Below are 8,645 nucleotides of genomic sequence, written 5' to 3'. Positions count from 1 at the left end.
CACAATAAATGACGGACTACACCTATGGTGCAGCAATGGTCGAAGCTGAATGTTTCGTGACGGTCCACAAGAGTAAGCAAGTTACTAGCTGTAATAATATTTGCTACAAGGTATTACAATGTACAAAACAGCTACGTTGCAAGCCTTATGCGCAGCAAGAACAAATCTATCGGATTCATAACTGAGCACACCCGCGAGCGATTAGGCAGAAAATAATCAGATAGTGGCCGCAACGAGGAACTTCACTGAGTCAGAAACTGACAAGCCACTGCTTCAAAATATTTGCCGAATAAAGAACAAAGAGCAAAACACACTAATCCTGACTGAATTCATAATCGCAAAGCTTGAAATGCATATTTAGCCCCGCTTTTAGAAGCACCATATACACTGCTTGCGCCGTTTGGACATAGCTTAATCAGCTCCGAAAGCGCTTTTGCATGTTCTCTGAAGCTGCAGGTGATCAAAGCTTCGTGTCGTCCACCTAGTCACCGTCTACGATTTCTCCGAAAAAAGAGGTTTTCTAAGCCGCGCCGGCGTCATACACTTCCATTGTAAACAAGGAGGCAACGGAGGCAGTTGAGGCAAGCAATAGACGCGTCCCCACGTGATCAAACATGGCAGCGCCCACGGGATCGCCGCGAAAAGGGCCAATATCAGTTCGAAACCAGCAAATCACTGCATGCAGCTTATATGAAAAACGTAAAGGCCATGAAATGAATAAGTTGAGGACAAATATTTTGATGAATCTTTGTCATTCAAGAACCTTGTTTACATTTTTCTACATATGCAACGGCCAGGAAGAAACCTCAATGATGCTATCCCTCGTTGCAGTCGATTGCGCAGGAGCAGCTGTATCGTCGTGTATTGTAATTACACCGAGATAATACTCGCAGCAGTGAGTACAAATAAAAAGTGGGAGTTCTGCAAAATATATATTAGAAATGCGAAGATAGAATAGAATATACAAATGCGAAGATAAAACTCGCTAAAGGGCAAAAAAAGAGTCGCTGGAAACAAAGTTCACTGCTTGTATACACAAAACCTCGCAATAAGATATTTAAGAATACGTATGAGTCTCCAATAAAGCTACGTATTTAAGCGAACGTCAGTGTATATAATGCGTCAAATAAGACAAATAAACATGTTGCTCACTCACAGATAGTAAACTTTGCGCACAGAAAGACAGATGATCTATGCAAGAACACAACTATGATCGCAGAAATCGTGATATTTACTTGGGCCATGCAGCGGTCGCGACAGTGCCATGTGGGTAGAATAATGAAGGAATAATGCATAAATCATTACGAAAATGTCTAATTTAACTGCCTGCACAACGCCAACAATTATTCTGCACGCAAAATAAAGGTGGGTATTCCTTCGTTTCAAAAAAGAAATAAAAGCAGGTAGCTCAAAAGGAAAGAAAAGGACAAACGAAGGCCACAGATGATGCGGTAAGTTGAACTACCCAATATCCGAGTGTGTTTTTGGCGAACGGCGCGTGGGCCGGGCTTTCAATGAGCAAGGTTGGTCAAAATTGGTTATTGGTATCCTCGTAATTTTTCTATTCGCGTGATAATTGTGATCATGATGTTAACTGCTAGAATAAATGGCGAAAATTTCTGTGGTTTTAAAAGCTAATGAACGGTCATACGTTTTCATAATTAAGAAGTTATGGACCTGAAGGAACAGTGCTTTTTACCTGCATTGATTTTTGCTGCTTCGCTATCTAAAGGACAAACTTCTCACGGCGGGAAAGTTGAGCGAAGCGGTCAATGACTTCGGACACGCTGATGCCGACGTCTCTGTCGGTGTATAGAAGCGCCAGCCTAACCATGCGTTCCACAGACATTGTAGAGCGCAAGTAGTTTTTTAGTAAACTATTGTTAACAAAATATTCTCTTTGCTGGCAGTGGTCACTGGAAGGGTGACTAGAAGCTGCAGCAGGCACGCTTCCTGAAAATGTTTGGAGAAAATTATCAGCTGCTAGCTGACAGTCACGGTGATATTTAGTATTTTCGTGTGTGTGGGAGATTGCGAGCGTGCGCTTCCATTTATGGAACGGCTTGGACACGAGCGTTCCAGTGCGCGCATGTTGGCCCAAGTTTATAAGAACATTAACCCCATAAAATTCTAGAATTGAAAATCTTTTAAAGCATGCCTTTGGAAATGTCAGCGCACCTTTCGCGTCAAACGTTTATGAGAACTTTATACCCATAAACTTTCGTAATGGAAATCCATGCGCTCCGTTTATTCCGCGGCCGCTGCGAGATCCCGCAACGTGCCCGCTCGCTATCGAAAAGCCGTTGAAAGGTTGTGCTCGGATGGGGCTCCTTGCGTTACGTGACTCCAGGTGCAAGGGCGTTGTCATGAAATCCAGCCCGAGTTCGCAATGTTCGTGCCGAAATGTCTTTTCAAGCGTGAAAAGGACATTGTAGACAAAATCCAGCATGATTGCCGTCGTCGGTGGTAGTTTTGGTCGGCGGTGCATGCCAGCACGAAAAAATTTCGGGGGGGGGGGGGGGCTGAAGCCCCATCAGCCCCCCCCCCCCCCCCCCCCTGGCTACGCGCCTGTGCTGCACTACCGAAATGAATATAGAATGAGCCTCCTGGCAATCGCAGACAATAACGGCACTCATGCCATCAGTCACAATACACATAGCTACGTATCATACCCCAAAATAAGATTCCGCTGTGAAACGGGCTCGGAACCCCGTTTACAGGACGCAGCAGCTACGGCGTTCGCGCGGCTGCGGTCCCGTAGGATGTTCCTTAATTTTGCGTTTTTTTAACACACTACTTGTTACCGCTCCAAGTGCCAACTATCCTCTCGCGCGGGGACAACACTGATCTGCCTACTGTGGCTTGGTGTGGCCTTTAGGAACGTGTATTTTTTTCGTCTTGGAATGACCAATAGACCAATGCGTGGCACCTGAGTTCTGAACAAAACAATCGAACACCTGTTGAGCACTCGCCCCCAATACGACATACCGAGCAGATCTTTACAGACCGCAATAAGCTGACTAGACTCTAGAAGAATATTTCCTGATACAAAATTTCTTCGACCCCGGACGCATCCTTCGATGGCACAGAAAGCTATTTGTGCTTTACTGCAGTTTTTGAGGAACACCGCTCGAGTAGTTTTATTGCGATAGCAATTATACAGACACTCCAAGCGGATTTCTGGCGTCGGCGCCTCCGTCGCCGTGAGGTTCCGTATAAAGTCCAAGGGCGATAAAGTCGTCGCCGCGCGCCGTATGCTGTATGTGCGAGTGAAAGCGCGCGAGGGACGTGGGCTTTTGCGGAGAGAGGGAACGCACGGCGTAGAGCAACCGCGACGTCTTCCGTCGTGCGAAAGGCTGTGGGGGGATACAGCGTTATCGGGCTCCGTTCACATCACATTTTTCTTTATGAATAGGCTTCACTGCAACATACGACGTGGGGAAGCCAGCTTACAAAGACCAAGCTTACAATTTTTTCCCTAAAGTCGGCTTCACTTTTAAACACAAATACATTGCTGGAAAGTCATTTTTACAGGAGCAATTTAAGCCGCCTGCTATCAAAATGTGAAGGCCCTAGGACCTTTTTTTATTATTTTATCAATTGTTTGCTGTTGCCTCGACGTGCGCGCGCGTGTCCAAAATTTAGAAATTCTGTCTTTTAACATTCTCCTCAGTGTTGCCTAGAACCAAAGTACAGCGAAACTCCATCAGAATTCGAGGACGCTTAAGCTTCTCCTTTAAGAGTTGAACGCGATAGCATTCAACGATCCCTGGCTGCTTATCAGGCTTTTTTCTCGTATATTCAAATTACAATCCGACGCCATCACGCCTGTAGGTTGTGGTTAAGTCGTACTTTACGATTTTTCTGACAAATTTTACTTTGAGAAATTCAATTTTTGTTCATAATGCTTTACGCCATGCGGAAGTCCTGTGTGGTCGGGGTGCTTCGGGATGATGAGGTTCGGCATGAATATTTCCGCCATACGCCGATGCTTAACGCCGACGCCGGATTTTCTGCGACACACGGCCCTTAACGTTGTCTCTTTAAAACCCTGTTGCACCTCGCCACGCTGGAATCGCCGGCTATTATTTCGACAGCCCGTCCTGCTGCACGCCATTCTCTCCCTCTCATTTCTCATTCTCTATGATTATCTCTGACATCTGCTCCTTGGGTTTAGACTTTTCTTTCTGCGTACTCTTCAGCCGCTTGCTTACGTTTGACACCCGAAATTCTGTTTCCTTCAGTGCAATACGCAGGCACGTGTACTGCGCTCCTTTCCTTTATGGCAGTGCCAAATGGCGATGTCAGCCATCTGGACCATCAATTGACATTTTCCACACCTCTGTAAGTTGGCTGCCCTACCAAGCACCGGAGCACTCCAAGATAGAGCACTGCACGGGCTCGGGCTTACCCGAAAGCCCGGGCCCGGCCCGGCCCGTGGGCCGGGCCGGGCCGGGTAGAGGAGTTTTTTCACGGGCTCGGGCCGGGCTCGGCCACGGCGTGTGCTTTTTGACCCGGGCCCGGGCCGGGCTCGGGTTTTCTGCGAGTTATTCTGGGGCTTCTCAACTCTGAAAAACATGTATTTTTCGGTCTCGGGCCGGGTTCGGGCCGGTTTCGAGTCGGGCTCGGGCCGGGCTCGGGCTTAAGGTAAAGGGGTGGCGGGCCGGGCCGGGCGGGTAACGTAGAATATTTCCGGGCCCGGGCCGGGCCCGGGTCTCGCCATAAATGTTTTGATCGGGCTCGGGCGGGCCGCCCAATGTAAAAACGGGCCCGGGACGGGCCCGGGCCGCAAAAATCGGCCCGTGCAGTGCTCTACTCCAAGAACTCTCGCCAAGGGACCACATTCATGAATGCTTCGGGGGTCAAGCTGCCTTTCAGGTCATTATTTATTATGTTTTTCTTCTTTGTGCACTATTCGGAGATACTTGGTAGTGTCCTGGTGAGGCTGAAGCCATTCTTTTCTTTCGGCGGGCCCCTGCCGGAATCAAGTCAGCCAAGCGATGGTTCAGAGCTCAAAATGTTGGCAGCTTGCCGAGACGAGACGAGATTAGGAACGGTCTTCGGAGCTGCTCAAGGCAGCCAGCTTACAGGGGTGCGAAAAAGACGCCCATTTTAGATAGCTCGCCTGTCCAACCATGGGCGTGCGTGCGTGCGTGCGTGCGTGTGTGTGCGTGTGTGCGTGCGTGCGTGCGTGCGTGCGTGCGTGCGTGCGGCGTGCGTGCGTGCGTGCGTGCGTGCGTGTGTGTGTGTGTGTGTGTGTGTGTGTGTGTGTGTGTGTGTGTGTGTGTGTGTGTGTGTGTGTGTGTGTGTGTGTGTGTGTGTGTGTGTGTGTGTGTGTGTGTGTGTGTGTGTGTGTGAGAGAGAGATAAAAAGCATCCCCACCAAAAAGAAAAGAGGTATACGTGATCGCTGTTACGTATGCGCCGTTCTACATCTGTTAAAAACAACAATTTATCCCAAATAAAGTCAACTGTAAGTCTAACCTTCAATTTAGTCTTTGCCTTCCTCTCAGCTTCTTTTGTTATTTTTATATTCTGTTCGCTGGAATCCCCCTTCTCAGTACCATGTACCAACTCATGACATAAGTGTAGTCTTCTGCAGCCCTGACATCCGTTCGCAATGCAGACATCTTATTTGTTTCTTGTCCTGAGCCGGGTCCATCGTTACTCGGCACTTTCACCATCGTCGCAGGGAACCTGGAATTAACAAGAAGATGCTAAGAAAGGTAGCTACGGTGCAAGAGCCCAGAAAAGAAAGGCAGAGAAGAATGCGACGCCACTCCTAATATAAATCAAACGCCAAGTGCTACTCGAGACGGTTAAACAAAAGTTATCTATAGACGTTCACTTACCTTCAGCTATACTTCGTACGAGGGTTTACTCCCTACGCAAAATATGATGTAGGAAACAAAACAAGCCGAACGGCGCAATAGTCGCAAGAGCGACAAGTCGTTATTATTTACTAGCTTATATATCTCACGGCTTGCACGCAACCTGGACCAGAACCGAGACGGCTAGAAAAGAAGCAGAAGAAAGTGCAAAGAAAGAAAACCCGCGAATGCAAGTTGACCGAGGAAGACTATCCTCAGGCGACAGTTTTGATTTCGTACTTCTTTGAACTCTGTCTCTTCGAGATGTTCTAATTACATGAGTGGGCATGCATACTTCAGTGCTCCTATAGTAGTGTGCTTTGCCATAGAGCCTACGATACTGCCCACCTAAAGTGGCACCAAAGGAAAACAATCAATCAGTAAAGAATGATAACGTATACTTTCCGAACTCTATCAGTTTGCTTGAGTTTTTGTTGATCGGTCAACCACGAGAAGAGAAAACAAAGATGAAAATTTATTGTTCTGAATTTAGCGTCGAAGCCCTAGCACTGCATACGTCAGTGTGATGCCGCAAATTTAGTAGCTTCTTTTGCATTTTGGCCGTCGTGCCTCAATAAATGTCTTTGAAAGTGGTTACGCCGAGTTTTTGGATCTTTTAGAATACATTATAGCAGTGGCGCACCGACGGGGGGGGATTCGGGGGTTGGAACCCCCCCCCTGAGGCCTACTTAACCCCCCCTTTTGTTTAACCCCCTTTTTTTTTCTTGAGCATTTGAGTATTGCAACTAAGATGTAAGACGCGCAATCGTCTGCACACTCGCAAAAAGCGCATTTTTTTGACAATTTCCCGTGAAGAAATCGAAATTAGTGCTGTTTAGATGGTACTGGCAAACTGTCAACCCCCCCCTGGCAGAGATCCTGGGTGCGCTACTGCATTATAGTCCCATCTCTGCCGATAAAAATATCACTAGGCCTGAGCGGACACCACCTAAATTCATGACGTCATGGCGATCCTGTGTGCCATTGCCACCAGTATTTTGGTCTAGCGCTTTTTCTGGATTATCAAGACTTTTCTGACGTGGTAACTTAAGAATACAGCCTCGCTTATGTCTTATCCTTAGCGTATTTTTCAAGCCAGTTGTTAGCATGCGCTTTCGCAATTACGATGAAACCGCGATATTGCTCCGTATTTCTCTCTCCTTCTCTTTTCTTTTTAGGGCAATAAAGTCCTATGTTATCAACATTACGGTGCACTACAGTCATCTAGATGTTGTGAGGGGTTGGTCTCCTTTCGTCTGCAGCGATGGGCTGCAGTTTGCGCTACACAGGTGAGAAAGACAGCTCTGTCTCAAATATTACGGCCAGGTCTTGTAGTAACTTGCTTAAGTAAATCGAAACAGTGACTGATATGCTCCCATCATTAAAGCATTTGTTTTGTTTTACTTCTCGTGCTCTAAAATTATTGATGGGTCGTTCAAACAGGCCACCCCCTCTACGAATGCTTGCTTGCTGTAAATTGGAAGTTTAGGCGATATTCTTTCATATTTAGGATAACTCAGGCAAGCTCGGATGTGCCAAGTCAGGAGCACGTCGTCAGCAAGAGCCCAGTTATACTTCTACATGTACGTGTGTGTGTCAAATTTTTAGTGCAGCACTACGCCAATGAAAAATAAGTATATACTTTCGGACATCTTCATCTAAGCATAAGATCGGGTCGTGTGATTCCCTACAAAAATTTAATGTGTGTAAAACAAAGGAGTCTTCGCAGTAGAAGGGCGGGAAATTGGAAGTTTATTGCCCGAAGGACAGTAACAACGCGTCCATACTGGTCGTTCGAATCAGTCCAGAAGCGCGAGATCCCGACCGAGCCCCGTGCGCTCAGCACGCTAGTCCCCGTCGTCTCCCTCTTCATCTAATATTTAACAATGTGTATGGAGTAGGCTATTCGATCAGTATTCTATTCTTAGACATTTTAGAACAAGTTCCTACGACAACCATTAGCCGCGAATTGGCGTTTAACATTTTCGAAATATATTTCCCCTGCTCTTTTTCTTTCACCATTCTAGGTTGCTTCTTGGTGAATGGATTATTTGACTTGATTGTTTGTTGATATTCCAAAGCAACACAAGAGATATGAGGAATGACAGCAGTGAAGAGGGTAGGGAATACGTTTTACCGGCTGCGACTATATAACGTGTACCAAAATTTAAGTATATAAACGTCTCTGCGTTTGTTCTTATGGTATGCCCAACTGTGCAGGGCATTAAACTCACGTCCTCGCATTCGAAAGCTTAATGCTGTATAAGCTGATCGACCGTAATTAGATCTATAGGCGCACCTTCGGACTTATAAAAAATTACTCCATCTCCCGCTAAAGGGAACCATGTGTGGATGCGAAGCAGCGGGGAGATGGTTAGCTTGAGCTGGAGATTGTTTCGTGGCAGCGGCCCGAGCGCTCATCGCGGCGCTGCACAGGAGAGAGAATGAGGCGCGCGCGCTCCGTCATTTTAATACCGCGGAACTACCGTGGCGCCCCCGGCGGAGTATGCAGCTGTCGCACCACCTGTCGTGCGCGCCGCTCCGGATTCCTAGAGGAGAGAAAGGGGGGAGCGTATGAGAAGAAAGAGAGGGGGAGGGGACGCCGCGGGAGGGACGGACAAAGCCCCCGCCGTTAGATGCTTCGCATCTAAAATGTACCTGCCTCCATTCTGAAGAGCTGCAGGCTGTTTCGTAATTTCTGGAAGAAACGCAAGCGATCAGTAAGCCGGACGCTTGCGGGGCGCAACATTCTAAAAGAGAACCTGCCGAGCGCCGA

Source organism: Dermacentor silvarum, chromosome 3 (genome assembly GCF_013339745.2).
Source record: "Dermacentor silvarum isolate Dsil-2018 chromosome 3, BIME_Dsil_1.4, whole genome shotgun sequence".
Taxonomy (NCBI): Eukaryota; Metazoa; Arthropoda; class Arachnida; order Ixodida; family Ixodidae; genus Dermacentor; species Dermacentor silvarum.
The sequence above is the reverse complement of the archived record's forward strand: the minus strand, read 5'-3'. Positions refer to the sequence as shown.